A 21,102-nucleotide genomic window follows, 5' to 3' on the forward strand; every position below is an offset into this window, starting at 1 on the left:
GACTGATGAACATTTTTAGTAAAGTCCTTCTCTGGGGTCTCATTCTGGTTTGGAGACTAAAACTTTTGCTGTATTATTGTAATATTAAAGGATCACATCCAAGACAATTCCAAAGGACTCAAGATGAAAAATGCTATCCACATCCAGAGAAAGAACTGATGGAGTCTGAATGCAGATTGAAGCATACTATTTTCACTTTCTTGATCTTTTTCATGTTTTTTTTCTTTTGGTCTGTTTCTTCTTTGAAAATATGACTAATATGGAAATATGTTTTACATGATTGCACAGATATAACCTGTACTAGATTGCTTACCATTTTAGTAATGGGGGAGGTAAAGAAGGGAGGGAGAAAATTTGGAACTCAAACTTTAAAAAAATGAATGTTAAAATTTGTCTTTACATGTAATTGGAAAAAACAAAACACTATTAAAAATATTTGAGAATCACAGAGGTAGAGCTTGAGTAGGATCCAAGAATCATCCAGTCTAATCCTTTCTTTTTACCTATGAGGAAATTAAGACAGGGAGGTTGAGTAGTGACTTGTCCAAGGTCACATAGGTAGTGAGCCTTATAGGATACATTTGATCCAGGTCCTCAAGTTAAGGAGTCTTTTTCCATTCTACCATGTATTCTCCCATCTTCAGTAAATGATATTCTTGTTTTCTGAGAACTAGCCTAAGCCAATTTCAGAGACACTCATCACTATAGGGTTGGCCATCAGGTTTTGCACGCACACAAACATACTCACACATATGCACACACACACTCTATACATAGATATGTATATGTGCAATATGTGTATGTGTGAAAATAAAATTTTGTATTTTGTCTTATATAAAATAATACATTAAACATACATATTATATAAAACACCTATATGTATACACACATACTATATATAAAACATATACAAAAATATATACACATACATATATAATATACACACATATAATACATAATAAATATATATTATATATATATATAACATATATATGCCATAACATCTCAGGAAGAGAGGGTACTAAGTCATAGAGAGGTTGAGTCAGCAGAGGACAAAGTCATAGATCCCTGAAGTACTGAAAATTATTGGGAAAGGAAAAAAAATGCTTCACATTTTCATTTAGCATTTTCGAATTCTATTTCTTTTGTTGGGTTGTATTTTATCATTTTAGTGGCAAAGCTACTTCTAAAAATATAAATATTCAATGAGTTCTATAGAGTCTAACCTATTTGTATGACACAGAACTGTTAGACTTTACTTTGTACAACATAGATGTTTGATGCAGAAAGAATGTTCTAAAAACAAACAAATGCCAAATCTTTGATTTGGGATATTTGGAAATAGTTCAGTTTATAAAATATTTTTATAGAATTATTTGAATGAGTTAAGCTGTGTGTGTTTGTCAATATTTCAATATATGAAACATCTGTAATTTCATCAGTGAGGTTACTCCCTAGTTGATGAAGATGAGAGTTGCCATAACTGAAAAAAAAAATGCATTGTGCTATGGTCACTATGACAACGAGCCACATTTGGGCAGCACTTCATCACAGGTACCATACTCAAGGCTTTTACAGGCTAGTAGAACCTATCAAAATTGGTGCTGTATTAGTGTAGTCTTTGAGGACCCAGGGTAACATATTCACTATGATGAAACTTCATAAATAGGATGTGAGCAGGAGAGTTGAAAAAAGCAATTACATTGTTAAGACACACTGTTCAGTTCAATTAAACTGAACAAGAGTCTGTACACCAGGGAGATACAAATGTACAGAAGATATTGTTCCTTCACTAATTTGTATCACAGTCTAGTGGGGACTAGAGACACAGGGAAGTCACACACACACACACACACACACAACAAAAAGTATGATGCAAACTGGAACATTATAAACACATTAAAGAAGTACAAAGGTCTAGGTGACCTCCAAGAAGGGAAATATCAGTTCTGACTAAAATTTGAGTTAGAAAATATTTTGTTTCTTAAGATTTAGATGCAGCAAAGTGCAGAGTTGGTTTTTTTTTTACACTTTTAAATGTAATCTGTATATGAACATTTTATCTATCACTTTCTTGATAGTGCAGGGATTTTTTAACCTGAAGTCTATTAGCCCCCAGGGGGTCTGTAGGTGGATTTCAGGGGATCCATGAACTTGGATGGGAAAGTAATCCCATCCTTCGTTCAATATAATTGGTTTTCTTTGTAATCCTATGTATTTTTATTAAGCATTTAAAAACATGATTTTGAGAAGAGAGGCCACAGACTTCACCAGTATGCCAAAGTGGTCCATGACATAAAAAGGTTAAGAACTCCTGGTATAGGGGCTATATAGAAAGGAAACTTTGGAGTCAGAGTAACCAGGGTTCACCTCCTACCTTTAAACATACTGACTGTGTGACTCTAGGCAAGTCACTTAAACTCTTAGCACCCCAAGCATCTTTCTAAGACTGTAAATTACAGGGTAGGTACCTACTTCTATTAGTAGAGGGAGTTTTCCACACTTGGGGTTCTCTATGCCAATGAAATTACATGTCTGGTCACAAACCAACGAAGAAACCAAAATTGACTAATTATATCATTGAGTGTATCTGTGTTTTGACTCTGAGGTACCACTTCACACCCATCAGATTGGTAAAGTTGACAGTAAGGGAAAATGACAAATTTTAAAGGATCTGTGAGAAACCAGGTACATTAATGCACTGTTGGGGGAACTTTAACCTGGTCCAAATACTCTGAAAATCAATCTGGAACTTTGCCCTCAAAACTATTAAAAATGTGCATATGCTTTGATCCAGCAATACAGCTGCTAGTTCTATACCTCAAAGAGATCATAGAGAAAGGAAAAGTACTCATATCTGCACAAACATTCATGAAAATTCTTTCTGGTAGCAAGGAATCAAACTGAGGGGGATGCTCATCAGTTGAGGAATGGATGAACAAATTATTATATATGAATGTGACTGAATACTTTTGTGCTGGAAGAAATGATGAAGAGGATGACTTCAGAGAAACCGAGAAAGACTTGCATGAAAACAAAATGAAGTGAACAGAAGCAAGAGAATAATTTCCTCAATAACAACAGTATTGTCAAGAGAAACAACTTTGAAAGGCTTAAGAACTATGATCAACAACACAATGACAAGCCACAATTCCAAAGCAGTAATGTTGAAAAATGCTACCCACATCCAGATATGGAGCGATGAGTTCAGAGTTCAGAAAGCAGCATTTTTTTTGGACATGGCTAATGCAAAAATGTTTTGCTTATGTCTCTGTGTATGTAAATATGTATGTATATGTATAAACACATATATATTTAGGGTTTTTTTATTACATATATTTGTAACAGGTTTTGTTTTTCTTTCTCCTTGGGTGGGAAAGAAAGGCAGGAAAGAGAGCATTCAGAACTGAAAATAAAATAAAGTAGAATTAAAAAAAAAGATTAAATCAGAGGTTCTTAATTTTTTTCTGTGTCTTGAATCCTTTTGGTAGTCTGGTGAAACCTATGGATCCCCCGTCCAATCTCCCAACCCCAAAAAGAGAAAGAATATTTTAAATGACCTTCATATCTATGATGTGAATTAAATTTTGGAAACAATTGGGTGATTTCATTTGCCAATTTGCTGGTGGATCAATTTTTGACTCTAGGAATTTTTGACGCTAACCACTACACCATGCTGCTTCTCCATCCATACTTAACAAGTCCCTCAAATGTAGGAATATTTATATTGTAATTGACAAAGATTATGAATGCTCTTTCTGACATCTTTACCTAGGGGCTCAGAATTTCGACATAATACATTACACTTCTATGTCCAATACCTATCTTCTGTAGGATGATCCTGGATATCTGCCACATCCAAGATCCTCCTGCTTGAGTGACAGAGACCTGGATAGGTCTTTTTATTGAAATAGAATATTTTTTTGAATATTTGAATAGAATAGAAATTTTTTGTTAAATGCAGGCTATCTGACACTGCCTATGTCATATACATCAACTCCCTCGCCTCAACTCATTCCAGTAAAACAGAGTAACCTGTTTGAGGCATAGCTAACCCAGAAAACTCCTTTTCAGCTACATCTATATGATTAGCCTAAGTTAGCATATATCACTATACTAAATACATATTATTTATAAAAGGGGTGTCAGCAAATCACTGCATCCTGTAAATAAAAGTTAGTCATAGAAAGATGCTGTTATCACAGAAAATTGGGCTCTGAGAAGAGATAAACACCTGAGAGCTTATTTTAAAGGTGAAAAACATTCATCTTGTGACAACATTGACTTCCATTGGTTTATTTTCATTATCTAAGTGATAGGCAGGCAATTTTCCCCTGTGATATATAGTTCTGTGGAGCTACTTCACCCTCCAACTGATAAGCTGCCTTCTGACTTTGCTCACCATTGTCTGCTGCTCCAGCATCAGAACTCAATTTATTGGTCACAGCAGAGCTTCTTTTTTTTTGTCAGAGGTAGGCATGGTAAAGAAAGGGGAGCATGAGAAAATCTTTATAAAATCTCAATTAGAGACTGAGCAGAAATCTAGTTGTCAAGTGAGCAGACAATATTATTTTGTGCTTGTTTGCGATAGGCTGATGTGGTGACTGCATAGAAAAATAACACTTTATATGCCCTCATCAAGAAGGAATTCTATATGAATATGCTTCAGATATTTAAAAATTTTCAAAATCATTGGGAAAGTCTTCTCATCTTGGAAAATGAAAACAAATTAGGAGGTAGCATGGAATAGACAGGATCAGTAAGATTTGAGTTAAAATCTTTGTTGGAAGGGGTATTTGATGAGAGATGAGCTTAAGCAAAAGAGTCATGCCCAATTTGTATGAATGAGCTTCACTTTGGACAGCTCCTGGGGGGTGGGCGGGGATGTGGGGGAAGATTTTCTGCATGGGAAATAGCTGGTTCTGATTGGCTGTGGACCCTGAGAAGGTTCAAAGCCTCTAATGGAGAATAACAATTATGGGGATAATTTTCAGTTCTGGCCTCCTGCAGGCATATCTTGTCACAGTTCTATATTAACATATCAACTGTCACCATGAACTTTCCCATCCCTTTTTTCTTCTTCCTTTTTTTTTTTTTTGAGTGAGGGACAAAGAGGAATCAAAGGAGGGCAGATGTCTTTAGAAGTCCCATATTTATTTCCAAGTATTCTCAGGCCGCAACCTCTTCAGATGGAGTCATCCTTAAGGTATAGAAGACAAAGGCAATAACTGAATGAGTACAAAAGTGAGAGATGGTTCTGTAAGACAAGGGCCAATAGTGTTAAGTAGTTGAGGGGTGTCAAAGGTACCGCTAAGGGGTTTTGTAGCCATGCCGGGGGAAATTCAAAGAGGAAGGAAGATCAAAAAGGAGAAGTGTAGCTGCTCAAGGCAGATGGTATCATGATAAAGCACGGGGGAGAGAAAGTAGAGTTACTCAGCTTTTATTTTACTTCTTTTTTCTATACCTAGGAGAATTATCTCTGGAAAAAAAAATGGCTGAGGAGTTGAAACCCAACATAAGTAGGAAGATAATAAGGGAATATGTAGATGATTTTGAGATCGAGTCACCAAGGCCAACATGAACTGTATCCAAGGAAACTATAAGAATGGGAGGATATGTTTACTGATCCGCTATCAGTGATCACTGAAAGACCATGAAGAATGAAAGAGAAACACAGGATTGAAGAAAGGCAAATGTCACCATTTTTAAGAAATAGAAAAGGAAGGACTCTGTAAGAGAGAGGTCAAGGAGGTTGACTTTGAATTCAGGCTAAATCAGCATCATTGTGGCAGAACAATTATGAGGGTTGGTCCAAATAAGAGTATAATCATTTGTGGGTGTGGTTGAGGTAGAGTAAAGATGGAGGGCATGGGAGTGGAGAAGGTTGATGAAGTGGAAAACCAGACTATTGGATGGGACATTGATATAAATTTTGAAGTCCTGAAGTGTGAGAGCAGTGGTTGGGGTGGAGAGGAAAACAATGTCATACAGTTAACTCCTTAAGGAAAATTGACCTGGAGATCAGTAAATGACAGCATCAAAGGAATTGGATTGGGTGAAAAGGATAGATATTGTGAACCTAAAAGGGGAGTGAGGCTGCTCACCAAGCCTGGGGAAAAATGGCCTCCTTCCAGTGCCTGCCCAAGCAGCAGGCTTTCATCTCCTGTATCCTGATCTCCTTGGATATGTATGAAACAGGAATTATTAAGATAGTTTTATATTCACAAAGGTAAATCCTAGAAGTAGGAGTGAGGAAATTGAAAAGGTTGCTTATTGATTCTTCACCTGAGGGTTTAGGGGTTATGGGAGAACAACCATCCATTGCTAGAGAAGGTGGCCAGAGATTCAGTTTCTTCTGAGGAGAACTATGTTTCTGATAGTGTAAGAAATCAGAAAGGAAGACTCACAGAGACTCAGGATAACTTCATCAAAAACAGATTATACCAGACTAACCGCATTTATTTTTGATAGGTTTGCTAGACTGCTAAATCAGGATAATCCTATAGAAAAAAATTCACCTAGAGTTTCGAAAAGCATTTAGCAAAATCTTATATGCTGCTCCTGTAGAGAAGATGAAGAGATATGAACTAGACAATAGTATAGTTAGAGGAAGAGCACTGGCCCCAGTGTTGGGATGACCTGGATCAGATCTGGGCTCAGATACTCAGCACCACACCCAGAAACACCTGGCCATGTAACCTTGAGCAAGTTACTTAACCCCGATTGCTTATAAAAAAAATAAAGTGCTAAAGAGAATCAGTAATAATTCAATGTCATCTTGGAAGGAGTTTTGTAATGGTCTATGCCCCCAGGGATCTATCTGTTTGGTCCTGGTTGTTTTAGCAATCATTTGTCAATGACTTCTTTGACCACTAGAGGTCGCTACCAATCACTCTCCTGGTCCAATTCAATAGGAAGTTTCTGTAGCTGACCGGTCCCACACTCACTGACAGAAGTGCTAAAATGAACCCAAGTTCTCTATGGTTTTCATAGAACGGATGATTTAACTCTAAGCTCTACCTCTCCCTTGGGTGGTAGCACTAAGGCCCTATCTAGGGTCAGTACTAAGTCCCTGTCTAGGGGGTTTAGATTTGTGAATTTACCTAGTCAAAAGCAGTTCTAAAGTCCCCCACTCTGGGAGACCCCACCTCATAGCCCTGAAGTTGCTATGTTTCCCAAGCCCTACTCATGTGCCTATGGCATAACAAGAGTTAACTACTCACATGCATGGACAAAGCAAGTTTAAGTGATAATATGTTTTATTCTTGGCATAGAAAGCAAAGAAATAATGCATATAACCAAAAAATGCACAGTATAGCATTTACTGTTAAGAGTTACTCCCATTGTTTTCTTGAATCTTACTATGCCTGAATAGTACATAAGCTGCCTCAGATCTAGCAGTTCTAGGAAAGACACAGTTTGAATTTGTTTTGCAGCCAATGGTCACTCCCACTGTATATAGTCAAATCTGTGTGGACAGTGTAGTGATCTTTTTGCTTGATGATTCATTTCATTCTTCTAATAGGGCCAATTTTTAGCTGAAGACTTAGGAACACTGATCACAACTCCTAATCGGACATGAAAACATGGACTTGATCTCTAGTGGCTTGAAGAGAAGTCAGAATCTCTACCACAGTGGAGCTTTTCTTGATCTTGGCTACCCAGTGTTGGCAAAGATCTCTACTTCTTGATGCAGCTGGTTCTGTGATTGAATGACAGTGTAAAATGTACCAACAGCTGGCCCTAGCAGCTGGCCCCAGCAAGGATGAACTTGTTACTGTGATGTTGCTGTGGCATCTCTCTAACTTTGACCACAGAATCCCTCTTACATCAGGCTACTTCCTGTGGCACACTTCCTCTGCCAATCTACTGCCAGGCCAAAAGACCCCTGCACTGCTTGTGGGGGAAGAAGGCAGATAGTGAGAAACATGCTACAGTTGGATAAAGGCATAGATAATATGCTTATCAAATTTGCAAGTAAAACAAAGTTGGAATGGGAGTAAACTAATGCATTGGAAGACAGCCCATATCCAAAACCATCTTGACAGGCTAGAACATTGGGTTAAATGTAATAAGATGAAGTTGACTAGGGACAAATATAAAGTCTTAAACTTGAGTTTAGAAAAATTGTCTTCAAGATGGGGAAAGTGTGACTATATATATGTATATACATACGTGTATATATATATGCATACACACATATGTATGTATATAAATAGATAATTATCTGAAAGTTAAATATGAATGAATGGTATAGGGAAGGCCCAGAGATAAGGCCATATGAAGTTTAGGAAAAAGAATTGGTGATATTTAACCTTGAGAAAAGAAGACTGTTTTCAAGTATTTGGAAGGCTGCCATGTTTAGACTTGTTCTACTTGGCCTCAGAGAATAGAAGTAGGAGTAATGGGTAGAATTTGCTAAGAAACAACTAAAGGCTTCAGATAAGGAAAAAATTTTCTTTTTGTTTTTTTTTTTTGGAGGGGAGAAGGCAGGGCAATTGGGGTTAAGTGACTTGCCCAAGGTCACAAGCCAGTAAGTGTTAAGTGTCTGAGGCTGGATTTGAACTCAGGTCCTCCTGACTCCAGGGCCAGTGTTCTATTCACTGAACCACTTAGCCCCCCAAGGGAAAAAAATTTCTTAACAAACCTATGCAATACCTAAGGATGTAATCATTTCTCTTGGATAAAAATGTTGGGGGAGGGGAATAAAGGTTACCTACGTGTAGTTTGCTCTTGCCTTTGAGCTCTTCCTCCCAGAATGGAACTTTCCACACATAGCCAGTCACCCTAGACCTGCCCTGCAGTCCTCATGCTTCCTCACAAACCAAGGTATTATTTTTATGCCTTCTCCCGCCATTCAGATTTACTCAATATCTTATTTCTTGGGCCCTAAACAACCTAGAAAAGAATTTGATAAATGAATTCAAGTGAATATGCTAATGGAATATGCTTGTTCTCAGGTAATATAGATCCAACTTTATAGTGGCCACCTGGTCCTATGCTTCAGCTTTGATGCTAAAGAACCTCTAGGGATTTCAAGTTAGGTATCTGTGAAAGGTGATACTCAGGTAGATCAATGGTTAAGTTATTCTGAGAATTTAGAGGGGTTATGTAGGAGAGACCCTGTTTCCTTCAATTCACAAAGTACAACCTGGAAGAAAGAAACAGCACATTTGATCGGTTAGTAAACTGGCATGTTTATTGAGGGCAAATTCCATTGTTGTTTCACTGAGGTTTGTTTGTTTGTTTGAAGCAGGGAGGGTGGACTGAGGGCGTCCCAGTAAGGAGCACCCTGAAGACATAACTGACACTAGTGTCAGGGTGAGAATCTTTGGAGAGGTGATTTGGGGAAGATCACCTTTCCCTGATAGGAGCTGCTTCAGTTAAATAAGAAAGCAGAAGAACTATTTAGCTTCTCAGAAATGCCATCTCCAAAGCTGGGATTTAAGTCCTTGGTCTGCAATTGTACTATTGGAAAACCCATTATTATAACTGAAAATGATGGGTGAGGTGGTCGCATGATACTGACCTTCAGGGAATTCAAACAGGGAAACTGGGAGATTATTCAGCTGTTGATTTTAAGATGCAAATAGAATTCAGCTGCTTGGAAATGGCCCCCTGCCATTGTACATAAGAGTCACTGCAGACAGAGAGGAGCTCCCAGACTTGGTTCTCAGATCTGAGAGTCTAATGCATCACCAGAGATGGAGATTTGCATAAATCAGAGCTTTTAAAAGATGAGCTTAACTGTGTAAGGCACGAGATGTAAGATCTCACTGCTGCTGGACAATGAGACGGGCTCTGAAATGGGATGATGTAATTGTGCTGATGAATTTGAGCCTCACCCCTGAAATGGTAGAGTGAAGGGTCAAGGAATACATTATCCTCCTATGGTCCCCATGGACAATGAGAGAAGGGGCACTTTAGCCAGAAATGGCGTTTATTACCATCACAATCCATTCTGCCCAGGATTTCTAGCAGCAGCAGCAGCACCTGGAGACAGATCTTACTGCCACAGCAAACTGCTGATTTGGATTATATCATCAGAGGAGTTGGGGGCCAATGCCTTCTGCTAGTGATCATTGGTGCAGGATGGGTGTTTTAGAAAGGATAGGAATGAGTTGCATCAATGACTTCCATTGTACATAGAGTTCAACAAATTCCATCTCTGGGTTTTCAATCTGGACATAACGCTTTAAATGTTCTGCATTACACTGGTGCCACTACCAGACTTAACTGCTCAGCCACTGAGTAGAAAAATCCTACCTCTCAGTAGGTTAGTCTTTCATTTAGTCTTTTCTGAAAGAAAACAAAACAAAGCATTCTGATTGACCAACAAGTTCTTGTTAAGTTCTTTGTAAGAAGCAAAATTCTATTTAGAAATCCATCCTTATCCCTGAGGTCAGGAAAGTACATTTATTGGGAGAGGGGAGCAGCTGGGTTTTCTATGTAATTTAGGCACTGCATGAGACACTAATAATAGTAATACTAGCGAACATGCATGCTATATTACGTACCAGGCACTGTGCTAAGTGCTTTACAATTATTATCTCATTTGATCTCACAACAACTCTGAGAGGTAGGTGCTAGTATTATCATGCTCACTTTACTGTTGAGGAAACTGAGGCCAATAGGGGTCAAAGGACTTGCTCATCTTGTAAATGTCTGAGCCCAGATTTGAACTCAGGTCTTCCTGACTCCAGGTCCAGTGCTCTATTCACTGAAATGTCTAGAGGCCACTAACTCTTCCTCTGTATGTTTGGTCCTCTGATTCTGGTCTGTCCTCTTCCCATCTGGGAAGATTAATATTTAGAGAAGGAAGACCAGTAAACATTTTTGTCTTCCCTCTGGCCCCATCTGTGGTGCTATGGAATCGTTTAAAAATATACCTGATGTTGGGAAATATTGGAGGCTAAAAGAAAAGGGGATAGCAGAGGACAGGATGGATAGACGGAATCATGGGACAACGAGCAGGAATTTGGGCGGACTTGAGAGATAGTGGAGGCTACATAGAAGGACATGACTGAACGACAAAACAACATCGCTGTAACCATTTTGGATAACGCATTCATTTTAAATGGCCTGTTCCTATTGGAAACACACAAAAGAAATTGCTGCCTTTGAGTCTTTTTTTCTCCCAAGCGTATTTGTCATCGGTACTTTTCATGAAAATTCTAGGGAACGGCAGGGGAGTCAGTAACGTGGAGGAAAGCGAGGGCATCTGGGGAGTCAAAATAGCGTCACCAGCAGCAGCAGGCAGCAGATCGTGGAAATATGGCACCCTTACCCCTCAACCTGAACACTTTCCTGTCCAGCTATTCTCACCCAGTTCCTGAATGCTAACAGGAATAACACAGGCAGACTGGATGCCTGCCAAGATAGCCAGTGAGCAATTTTCCAGTTGCTTGCGTGAGCTGCAGTCATTCTACCCCCTAATGGATCAGAATCCATTAATGTCATTGATTGCCAGCCAGGACACACTAGAAGCAACTCCTGCTTTTGATTGATGAGTCGAGTTGCAGAGGCAAGATGACTAGTTCCCAGGAAGTTGGGCTGTGGTTGGAGTACTTTCAACACAAATCTTTTGTCAGAAGCAAAATTCTCAGAAAGTGGAAGGATTTTAAAAGTAAGTGATGGGAGAAATCGAGGCTAATAGTCTGACATCAGTCCAAGATGTGATGGGAGGTGGATTCAATGGAGATACAGATGAGATGTTCTGGGAACCTGAGCTTTAGGTAGATACCGGAAGCATGAATTTTAGAAGAGCCAAACAAGGGGGACAGCACCAGGTATCCCAGGAGAAGTCAGAGATAGAGCGGAATTCTTCAAGGTCCCCAGAGAAGTTCCTTGGGAACAAAGATTCCATGTTACTCATTACTTGTGTTACCCATGATTCATCTCCCTGGGAATGAAGCCGTGGCTGACTTCAATCAGGTCTGGAGGAGGAAGAGAATGGACTTAGTCTATTGCTATTGCTTATGAGAGAGTGGGCAAGAGAGACTTTTCTGCCTCAAGAGAACCTTCCCTCTTCATAAAAAATGACCAGTTATTTGCATTTGGGCCTAGTGGAGGCAGCCAGGGATCTTAGCTTCCCTTGACACCTTTGCCACCTTTTTTGTGGCAGCAAAAGACTGCTTGACTCAGATTAATTAAAACGATCAATCTTGGTTGATTACTCCCAGAAAAATGAGGAGGGGATACATCTCCCTCCTATCTTTAAAGAGGGGAGAGACTATAGGTGTGGAACTTTACACGCATTACTAAAGTCCTTTCATCAGTGGATTTTGCGTAAATTTTTCAATGTTGCAAGGATGAAGCAGAATAACCCCAAACTCTTTTACTTGATAACAAGGATACATGGGGACACCTCACAAGGATACATAGCGCACCGATGAGGGCAGCTCTCTAGGTCCCCCACTTCACCATATATGATGCTCAGGACAATAGCCGCTTTACCTTGAATGGGCGTGAGGAGTCTGTCAGGTCCAAAGACCTCTACCCTCTTTCTACCATCTTTGCTTATATGTATGGTTTCTTATATCACCAAGGGCAGGCCTCAGAGCATTACCCAATCAGTAAATCACTTAGAGTTCTCTTGCCTAATTGAGAACACAAACAGGATAAATGTTTTAATATTCTGTGATGGGACTACTTTGATCCTCTTTCTGGGGGCACTACTTATAGAACCAGGCAACTTTTGGGGACAAGTGTGGCTTTGCATTGAAGGACTTTTCACTTTAGGATGATGCATAAACCCTGGTAGTAATCTTGGTCCCCCACTTCACGGTGGCTGAGGAGGAGGCTACATCAGAGAGGACTGACCCACTAAAACCAGGAGGAGTGGACCATTCAGTGGATCTTAGAAAGGAAGTGACTTGAACTTTTCCTTCAATGCTCCCTCCATGTGGCATTGTATAAGGCTGAGACTTACCATGAGTTAGAGGTTTCTGCTTGGCAACATGGTGACTGCTTCCATGGGGCAATTATGGCAGGGACTCAGGTAAACTTTAGCCTGTGCTTCTGACTGCCCCTTCTACTTTGTGTTTCTTCCTTCAATATAGTTGGTCAAAAGTGATCCTGAGATGAATATATCCAGCCTTCTTGGCAACCTTGTGAGTTCAAGAGATCTGGAGGTCCCAGGAATGTCGGGTGGAGCTGACTAGAAACAGATGCAGTTCTGCAACTACTCCTTTCTTCATCATGGGACTGAAGAGAAGCCCCAGACTTTGGTCCAGTTTACCAGAAGATTTTAACCCTGAGGGAGCTGTTGGACAGTGCAAAGCTAAGGTGATGGTAATTTCTCAAACTGTTCTATGTTTTGATGGCTTTAAGTCTCAACCTTCTGGAAGAGTCTAATAGTGATTCTTGTTCAAGTTTCTTTGGTCAGAGTGTACTTGTGGGTCTTTGGTGTATGTTAAGTATTTCTTTTGGGGCGAGAAAATAAATAGCTGTCTTATATTTGATCTACGTTGTACAATGAGTACCCTTCTACTTCCCTTTTAGGGGGGACCTAAGTATTAGCCAAACCTAAACTTTAAGTAATTTCCCCCTGGGTTTCATAGTAAGGAGCATAAAGACCCAGAGACTTGGAGAAAGAGAAGTGACCCCTTTCTTTGGAGGTGAGCCTGCCCCAAGATGGTATCTAGAACTGAGAGCAGCACTTGAGTGGAGAGGGATGGAGGAGAGGTGCGAAGGATGAGGTAGCTCAGCCCCCTGGATTCAGCAATAGTTTCTATCCTTACACTCGAATCAATCCAAGATTGGTAGGATTTAAAGAGCTTTGCTAAGGAATTAAGTTGGGAGGAGGAGAGGGAGTGAGAATACAGAATCTCAGAATTACAAAGGCTTACCCATCTTCTTCACCTTAATCCTGTCTGACCCTGTCTAGCCAGTTGTGTTTCCACCCTAACCTATAAAGCAACATAACTATTGACAAGCTCTTCCCTTTAGTGAAGCCAAATCCTACCCCCACTAACTAGCTAACATGTTAGCCTGACCTGAATCCAGTCCCTGTATAATCCCTGAAGCAAGTTTTAACTGAGGGTATAATTTTCTATTCAGTTCTTGGAATCTATTGACTTTAAAATAATTAGGTTTTGAAAAGAATTTTTATTGATGCCTCTTTCTTTTGTAGTGTGCCGTTTTGGGATGTACACTCTCCAGTCTTATCATCACCCTTGACCAGACCCAGACCGACACACACACTAGCACAATCACTGAATCTTTCTGTGTAACAAAGAAAAACACAAAAATAACTGATAAAGTCACTGGGTCTGTCACCATCAGAATTCATATTTCTTTTAATGTTCCCTTCATTTACATCACTGTTGTCAATATATAAATATATAATACCTAGCATTAATGTAATGATTTAAAGTTTGCAAAGTACTTTGCATATGTTAACTCATTTTTCTCCCACAACAAACCTGTGAGGTAGATTTTATTATTATCCCTATTTTACAGATGAGGAGACTGAAGTTAAGTGATTTGCTCAGGGTCATACAGCTAGTAAATGTCAAAGGCATGACTCAAACTCAAATCTTCTTCACTTTCATGCCCTACTATTTTCCATACCAATATACACTTCCTTAACTGACTTTCTTTTCAGGTTTCAAAGCTGGTCTTACTCTTACCACTCCTGCCAAATCCTCCTCCTCCGTGTTTTCACGGAGCTAGAATGGCTGGTGCAGGCTGGGTTCCATGAACGCTCTGCACCTTTCCCCTGTCTGGTGTACCACCCTTGTTCTCATGCTGATGGCTCAAACGCTGGCGATAGCGCTTACCCCTCAGTGGTCTTTTCCTAGACTCTCCTCATGCAGTTATGGCTATCTGTATTCTCCATGGGGATTCCTTTCCCCTTTTCCTCCCCAGCACCACCACCTGGGCCTGCCTCATTTTGGGTGTTTTCAAGTTCTAGACCTCTCCCATCCTCTCTCTATTACCCCCACCTGTTGTTTGTCCCATGTCCCAGCCCTGTAGAGCCTATAAAAGTAAACTGAGGTGTAAATGGGAAATAAAATACTTATATTTTAACAATGCCTTAGCCCAGAAGATTGGCAATAGGTAGGAGGCTGAGACACAGCAGCAGGCCCTGGGAGGGAGATATCCTGGGGTAGGACCCTTTTATGCCCCTCAGATCATACAATATAGGATATTTCTATGTCTGACTGATAGGGAGACAGCATCATTATCCTTTTTCGGAGTTCTTTTCTGCAGGGGTGCGATCATGGAAGTGCCTAAAGGCACTTGAGGACAGATTGCAAAAGAAATAGAAGAGAAAGTATGAACCTACCTGTCCTCCAGGAGTCAGGACACATGGGAAGGAAATGACATAGGACAAAGGACAAAGCAGCAACTATTACTTGGATCCCTCTTCTTGCCTGCCCTGGGATGGGATGGAGATCACTCATGGTGTTTTTCTGAGTTTCCTCGTCTGTAAAACTGGTGGATTGGCCTGAAGAGGCAGTTTGAATTTAAGTCAGAATTTTACCTTAAATAAGGTAAAATTGCCTTTAGTTTTCTGGGCTTCAGTTAAATGAAGAAATTGGCAATGGGTGATTTCTGATGTTCTTTCTACCACTCAATCTATGATCCTTAAAGGCTATCTACTCCAATCCCTTCACTTAACAGATGATAAAACTGAGATCCAAAGTTGTTATCCAATGCAATGAATAGCACGTGCTAAAGGCAGGATTCAAACCCAGGATCTCTGACTACAGCCCCACCTGTTCTTTTCATTCTACCACAATCCAGGAATGATCTTATGGGCCTTGGGGATTTCTAAGGTCTTTCTAGTTTCGGCATTGAGTTCTAACTTTGGGAATCATATCCCCTAATACCTCTGTAGACTGCATGTCCCCATCTCCATCCTTGATATAGCTGTTGAGGGACAGTCCAATCTGTGCCTTTCTCATACTCTGTCCCAGACTATAATCAAAACGCTGAGAAGTACTTTATGTCTGGCTAGTGACTAGGAGCCAGCAGCAGCAATTAAGGAGGGAGCAGTGTTCATGTTTGCTTATCTTCACAAAGAGCAGGAAACTGCCTGCCAGGGTAGGGCTTGCTGCTGCTGAGTCACATGAATTGGCATTAAGGCATGGAAAGGATGGTCTAGAAAATCGGCTATTAATAAGCTAAGAGTACCCACAGCACAGTAGCCAGGAAGATGGTACAAAAAAGAAGGACCAGCACTCTCAAGGATACCTTTGTGTGTGAGTGTACCTCATGACTCTGTCCTAGGTCCTTTTCTCTCTATACAATCTAATCAATTCCAGGGACTCATCTCTGTTAGTGACTTCCAAATCTATAAGCAGTGCCCTCCTCTCTCCTGAGCTCCAATCCCATATCATCAACTACTTGTTGGATATCTCCACCTAGGTGTCTCAGAGACATCTAAACTCAATGCAACCAAAGCAGAAATCATTATTATTTCCCCCCTTAATCCACTCCCTCTCCTAACTTCCCAATTTCTGTTAGAGCACAATTAACATTCTCACCACCCAGGTTTCCAACCTTGGAGTCACCTTCGTTCAGCTCTTTGGTTTTCCTCATCTCCCATATCTAATTAGTTGCCAGGTGTTGTAGATTCTACCTCAACAACGACTCTCAAGTTCATCTCCTTCTCTGCAGGTACCCGGTTACTACCTTAGATATTACTCATTAATTCTTATTTGGACTATTGCAATTTATTTTCAACGGAATTCCTACACACCGGTTTTCTTGTCTCTTCTAATCCATCCTACACACACATGACAAACTGATATTCCTAAGGGACAGAACTATCCATATCATTACCCTTTTGAAGAAACTTTCATGACTTCCTGTGACCTCTGAATAAACACAATATCCTTTGAAGGGCATTTGAAGCCTTTTACAATCTGCCTCTTTTCAGTTAAACTGGCCTAGTCACTGTTTCCCATCCCAAACAGTTCATCTTGCACTTCTATATCCCAGGCTGCCTGACTTCTCCATACCTGTAATGCTTTCCCTCCTTATTTCTCCCTCTTGGCATCCCTAGCTTCTTTCAAAACTCCTTCCATGGAGTCTCTCCTGATTACCCAGTTGTTTATACTCTTCCCTACCTGAAATTAGTCAATAATAGTCAATAAGCATTTATTAAATGCCAATTATGTGTTTAGTACTAGGGATACAAAGAAAGGCCACAGACAGTCCCTGCTCTCCAGGGGCTCATAGTTTAGTGAGGGATGCACCATGAAAATGTTTATGTACAAGCAAGATACATACAGGATAAACTGGAAGTAGTAAATAGGGAGAAGGCATATGCTTTGTACTTATTCATCTGGGTACCTGTAGTATCTTCCTAGCAAAATATAAGCTCCCTTGAGGGTAGAATCTGTTTTTATTTTTGTCTTTGTATTCCTAGGGTCTATTATAGGTGGAGGTATTTAATATCATTAATTGAATTGAATCAACAAACAAGAATTCATTAAGTACTTATTACATGTCAGGCACAGTCTATAGCCATGTTAAGGGCCTTAGATATCGCTAGTCCAACATTACTATTTAACAGATGAGGAAACTAAGGCCCAGAGAGGTGATGTGAACTTCAAAGAGGCAGGAAGTAGCAGAACCAGGATCCATGCTTCAAAAATCAAAGGGGATTCCCTATTATTTCCCTACTATGCTGCAGTACAGGCTGACTCAGGTGACACTTGTGGTACGGAGGGGACAGAATCTGAATGTACCAAAGACCTAAGTCAGCTGGATCTGAACATGGACACAGAGGAGATGGAAAGAGAGAGTCTCTCTTTTACTGAGGTCCTCATCCCATCTTCCTCCTCAAGGGGTAAATGCCGCACAACTAGAAACCGTAAATGTCACGTTCGCCTAGGGTGGGGTGGCCCTTAGTAGCTCAGCTACTGTGAGTGAGATTGGTTGTTTCATGCTTCTTAGTCATGGATATCAGAATGAGAACCGTGACCTCTCTCTCAAACTTGACCTCTTTCCCCTATTTCCACTGGCACCATCCCAGGAACTGGGCTTTATTGTTTCTTGCCTAGATTATTGCAATGAGAGGCAGTGGCCAGAGGCAGGGCTCTAGCCAGTCATTTTTGCATCTGGTGTTGGGCCAGGTGTGGGGACCATGGTGGTGTCTTTAAGGTGCAGCTGGGACTGGGGGAAGTTGTACTGGGGCTTACGTACTTTTCAATGCAGGCTTCTCCTGGGAAGGAGGAAAAGTGTCCCTGAATTGGCGGGGGTGAGGGGGGAAGTTGAGGTAAGGCAAGGGAAGAGCTATGGGGTACAGGGACAGGAGACAAAACTCAGGATCTGAATATCTGAAGCTTCTAGATTTCCTAACTGTGGGAGGACAAAACCCTAGATTTTAGGGCAACTAGGTGGTGCGGTGGATCGACTACCAGACCTAGTCAGAAAGTCTCATCTTCATGAGCTCCAATCTGGACTCAGACACTTACTAACTGTATGACCCTGGGCAAGTCACTTCATTCTGTCTACTTCAGTTTCCTCATGTGTCAAATTCACTGGAGAAAGAAATGGCAAATCACTCCACTATCTTTGCCAAGGAAAACTCAAAATGGAATCACTAAGCGTTGGACATGACTGCAATGACTGAACAACCACAGGAAAGAGATGAGAAAGGGGAAAATGGGGGTGGTATAATGATGACAGAACTTGGAGTTAAACTTCTCAATGCATACAATTAATTTTATCAGTCAAATCTGGTGAAAAATACAAACATCAACCCCCTCCAAGAACAAACCACCACCCTGACTCAGATGTTCCATTAAGAAGCATTTGTCATGCTTAGGTTCTGTCACTTATAATTTTTTCCATTGGTGACCTACTCTGGCTGTTTCTGACACTTGCTAACTGTGACCATGGGCAAATGACTTAATTTCTCTGTGCTTCAGTTTACAAAATGGAGATAATGACTATAGTCTCTGTATCACATGGTTGTTGTGAGGCTCATATAAAACTGTTTCATATGAGGTATGCTTTCTGCCCAATCAAAAGCCATGTGTCTCCTTCTGGCAAGTCCCTGTCAATCAGCATTGCCCTTCATGGAACGGTGGCTGCTGAAGTCTCAAGTTCCCAAAGGTAAGACCCAGTCCTTGGCTGCACCCAGAAGAAAGCTAATGACTAGGCTGGGCCTCTGATGGACTTCCTTAAAGTTTTGGCCACAGGTATCATATTTTGTTTGCTATGTAATTTAATTGCTAGATTATGACATGAGCTATTGATAAAGTCATTTATAATTTTTTCCATCGGTGACCTCTCCTATCAGAGGGTCCACACAGACTCACTCATCAGATGCTTATGATCATACACATTGTTTACTATGACATACCAAACAAGTTCTTATCTTATTATTGAAAAATAACTTACTCAAAGCAATCAATCACAAAATGGAGGCTTAAGACAAAATGGTGTTGGTGATGCTATGTTGACAAACTTGTTCCTATTATCTAGTTAAAGTAAAAAAAAATCTGTTCTCACTACTCACTACTCATATACTATGTATATTCCTATAAAGTGGTGCTAGGAGAGTACAATCCTACAATCTTAAATTTCTTTTGTCCTATACAGCACATAGTAGGTATTTAATAAATGGTTGTTGATTGATTGACTGACTGATGGATTGAGTGTTCAATGTGGAGATTCAAATACCATCTCTGACACTTGCTAACTGTGACCATGGGCAAATGACTTAATTTATCGGTGCCTCAGTTCCCTTATCTATAAAATGGAGATAATTACTATAGTCCCTGTATCACATGGTTGTTGTGAGGCTCATGTAAAACTATGTATGCTTTACAAATTTTTTAATAGACAGTATAAAATTCAGTTATTATCACCCACTTTATACGTGGAGAAATGCTCTATGGGTAACTTCCTCAAGTGATGAGAATTCAGCAGATAAGGCCTGAAGTGTAAAGAAATCTGATCTCAGGGTCTTGTGATTGCATTAAAAATTGTATTTGAACATAGGTTTTCCTAAGTATAAGCCTAGTACTCTGTTGACTAATAAAAATTGTCTGTTTAATTGAATTGTAATTTTTGCTTAGTTGTCTCTGACTCTTCGTGACCCCATTGGGGGGTTTTCTTTGCAGAGATACTGGAGTGGTTTGCCATTTTCTTCTGCAGTTCACTTACACATAAGGAAACTGAGGCAAACAGGGTTCAGTGACTTGCCCAGGGTCACACAACTAGGAAGTGTCTGAGGCCAGATTTGAATTCAGGAAGATGAGTCTTCCTGACTCCAGGCCTGGCACTCTATCCACTAAACCACCTAGCTGCCCCATAGAGAATCTCACCACATATGAGAAGAGGCAAAAAAAAGAAATCCCAAAAGTTGTCTCTTTATTTCATGAAGCCATCTTGAAAGGATGGCTGAATGGGTTGGCGACGTAGAAGAATCAATACATTTGCACTACAGAAAGTGGAAGCCAGAATAATTTCATTGTGAATAATTCATTGCTCTCCAGCATTAGGAATTGAAATTTTGCCAGCTGTTGAACTCTTTAAAAGGCTCCAGTTCTTCTCCTTCCTGTAGTAACTGCCTTAATCAAGGGCACCTCAAGCTAAGCTTGCTGAAACAATTATTTAGATAATTCAGATCAGAAAAAAAGGCTTTTACCTGAATCATCTAGGATCCTATGATGTGATTCTGTGATCTGAAAACCCATCTGGATAGCTGTTTCAGTTTTCTACTTCAGGGAATGGTCTCAGGGCCTGGTCTATCGATGATATAGAAATAAGGGGCAAGAAAACTATGTGCCTGTTTGATATAACAGCTTATTTCCACCCCTTCTCTAATCTCCTAATGATGAAATAGCTCAGTTGTCCTATGCAATCCTCAATTGTCTTCTGAATATCTAATACAAGCGCTGCAGATCATGCAAAATGAACAGAAAGGGGTTATCCTTTAATTGAGGCAGAGCTTAATGGAGATCCAAGTTAGCTGGAGGCGGAGTTGTTGTTTGTTGTTTGTTGTTCTTTCTTCCTTCCTTCCTTCCTTCCCTCCTTCCTGCTTTCCTTCCTTCCTTTCTTTCTTCCTTCCTTCCTTCCTTCCTTCCTTTCTTTCTTTCTTTCTTTCTTTCTTTCTTTCTTTCTTTCTTTCTT

The 21,102-nt window shown here is 40.2% G+C and overlaps 1 long non-coding RNA gene across 1 annotated transcript in view; it reads left to right on the forward strand.

Annotated features, from left to right (window-relative positions):
* The first annotated feature begins 11,455 nt into the window (after nucleotides 1-11,455).
* Nucleotides 11,456-21,102, forward strand: part of LOC138170382 (uncharacterized) — a 36,202-nt gene continuing 26,555 nt past the window's right edge. Inside the window, exons 1-2 of the long non-coding RNA XR_011170595.1 lie at nucleotides 11,456-11,626; nucleotides 13,062-13,287. This is a non-coding gene — a long non-coding RNA (uncharacterized lncRNA). The remainder of the gene's footprint in view (nucleotides 11,627-13,061; nucleotides 13,288-21,102) is intronic.

The sequence above is a fragment of the Petaurus breviceps genome, unplaced genomic scaffold, assembly GCF_028583685.1.
Source record: "Petaurus breviceps papuanus isolate PSGF00001 unplaced genomic scaffold, PetGlider_PUasm1.0 38, whole genome shotgun sequence".
Classification (NCBI taxonomy): Eukaryota; Metazoa; Chordata; class Mammalia; order Diprotodontia; family Petauridae; genus Petaurus; species Petaurus breviceps.